Below are 2,644 nucleotides of genomic sequence, written 5' to 3'. Positions count from 1 at the left end.
CAATCTCTTTAAGTGTACATCGGCAGCCCAAAGACAGATAAAGTAGTGTTCCTCTCTCTAGGAGGCAACGTGGAATCTACGAATCTCCATGTTTTCCTCAGCTCCACCCAACAAGCTGTTTCTGTGAATCTATTCCCTGACTCCTACAAATCAGGTGTGACTCGGAGGCTCAGATAGGGTCAAAACTAGTATGCCTTGTTCTTCAGCCTTCTAAATGTCAGTCTCCACTTTAATAAATAAAATTCTTGTAATTGTAATTTTATCTGTGTGATTGGTTGAGCTTAGCAAGGTTAGAGGATACAAGATCAATAAATTAAAAGAACTGTATTTCTATATACTAGAAATGAATAAAATCAGAAGTTGAAATAAAAAATAATGGTTACTTCATCAATACATACAATAAAATTGGAACAATGCAGAGATGATTAGCATGGCCCCTGCATAAGGATGACATGTGAATTCCTGAAGCATCTTTATTTGTAAGGGCAAATACTCTGATTCCATAGAGGAGTCAAACCTATAGAGACAGAAAGTAAAACGGTGGTTTCTAGGGGCTGGAGAGAGGGAGAAGTTATTGTTTAAAGGATATGGATTTTCAGTTTGGGAAGATAAAAAACGTTCTATAGTTGGAGTGGTGATGGTTGCACAACAATGTGAATGTACTTTAATGACACTGACTTGTACACTTAAAAATGCTTAAAATGGTAAATTTTATGTTATGTATATATTTTGTCACAATAAATAATATAAATAATACCCATGTACACTAGCATTAAGAAATATGAACTACTTGGGGATAAATAGCTAAATAACTTTGAAAAGAGAAATGTAAACTACTAATTTCAAGACTTACTGTAAACCTTCAGTAATTAAGACATTGTGTCCAGATAGCCAAATAGATCAAAGAAATAGAATAGAGTTCAGAAACAGATCATCACACATATGGCCAAATGATTTTCAACAAATGTGCATAGATAATTCAGTGAAGAAAGCATAGTCGTTTTAATTAGTAGTTTCACAAAAACGTGGATATTCATGTGTAAAAATATGAGCCATACCTCTCAAGATAAATAAGAATAACTCAAAATGGATCATAGATATAAATGTAAAAACTAGAAGTATGAAATCTGTAGAAGAAAACATATCATCTTTATGACTTAGAATTAGGCCAGAGTTTCTCCACTTTCTCACTACTGAAATGTATAATTCTTTGTGGGGAGGGGGAGGGGAGCTCTCCAGTGCATCATAGGATATTTAGTACCATCCTTGGACTCTACCCGGTAAATGCCAGCAGTGTCTCTCCTTACCCACCTCCTATTGTGACAATCAAGTTTCTCCAAACATTGCAAAATGTCCTGTGGGTAGAACATTGACCTTGGTTGAGAACCACTGATTTAGACAAAGGTCTCTTAGCTATAACACCAAAAGCAGAATCAATGAAAAAAACAAATTGATGAATAGGACTTTATCATAATTAAGGATTTCTGTTCTTCCAAAGACACTTTTCAGAGAATAAGAAGACAAACTACAGACAGAGGAAATATACTCAAATGATATATCTGACAAAGGACTTTCATCCAGGATATATAAAGAACACTTAAAACTCCATAAGATAAAAAAAGTACAATTAAAAAACAGCAGAAGATTTGAGCATATACTTTATGAAATAAGATATATGAATGGCAAGTGAGCACATGGAAAGATGCTGAATAGTATGTCACTAGATACATGCAAATTAAGATCACAGTGATATACCACTATACACTTACTATAATGTCTAAAATTAAACAGACTGATGATACCAAGTATTTGCAAGGTTGTAGGACAATTAGAACTCTCACATTTTCCTCCTGTAAAATGTTATAATTATTTTAGAAAATAGTTTGGCAGTTTCTTAGTATATTAAATATACACCTACTGTTACCTATCTATTTCACTCTATTCATGAGACATGAAAGTAAATGTCCATATAAAAACTTATACACAAAACAGCTTTTTAAAAATAACCTAAAACTGGAAAGTACCCAAATGATCATCAACATGTGAGTAAATATTTGTGGTATATCCACACAATGAAATATTATACAGTAATAAACAGGAAGGGACTAATGATACAAACATAAACATGGATGAGTCTACAAACAATTATGCTGAGTGAAAGAAGCCAAACATAAAAGATTACCATATGATTCTATTTTTACAAAATTTGAGAAAATGTAGATTAATCAATAGTATCAGAAAGAATCATGGGCAGAAGGGCTGGGAGGAATATATTATAAAGGGGAACAAGGAAACTTTTGGGGGTAATGGATAGTTTAATTAAATTTATTGTGGCAATGATTTTATGGGTGTATACATATGTACATTTTATTACATGTCAATTATACCTCAATAAAGCAATGAAAAGATAAAGAGTTTGATTACTGAATCAGATATGTAAGTAAGGCTTAAATAAAGGCTAGCACTTTATCAAACATTTCCAAAGAGCATTATTATATTAAATGTTTGAAATACCTTAAATCAAATAGCCTGTTTTACTTTGTTTAAACTGTCATTTCTCAAATGCTTTGTATATTGGGATCATTTACCCAACAGTTTTTCTTTTCACATACTACCTACAAGTAGCCTCAACTACCAGCATTTC

At 32.5% G+C, this 2,644-nt stretch overlaps 1 non-coding gene across 1 annotated transcript; it reads left to right on the top strand.

The window, feature by feature from the left end:
* Positions 1-378: 378 nt before the first annotated feature.
* Positions 379-482, top strand: LOC131742992 (U6 spliceosomal RNA). The gene has a single exon (XR_009331650.1). It is a non-coding gene; the product is annotated as a U6 spliceosomal RNA (small nuclear RNA).
* Positions 483-2,644: the final 2,162 nt, after the last annotated feature.

This window comes from Kogia breviceps, chromosome 15, assembly GCF_026419965.1.
Source record: "Kogia breviceps isolate mKogBre1 chromosome 15, mKogBre1 haplotype 1, whole genome shotgun sequence".
Lineage (NCBI taxonomy): Eukaryota > Metazoa > Chordata > Mammalia > Artiodactyla > Physeteridae > Kogia > Kogia breviceps.
This window is presented reverse-complemented; position numbering and strand designations above follow the sequence as displayed.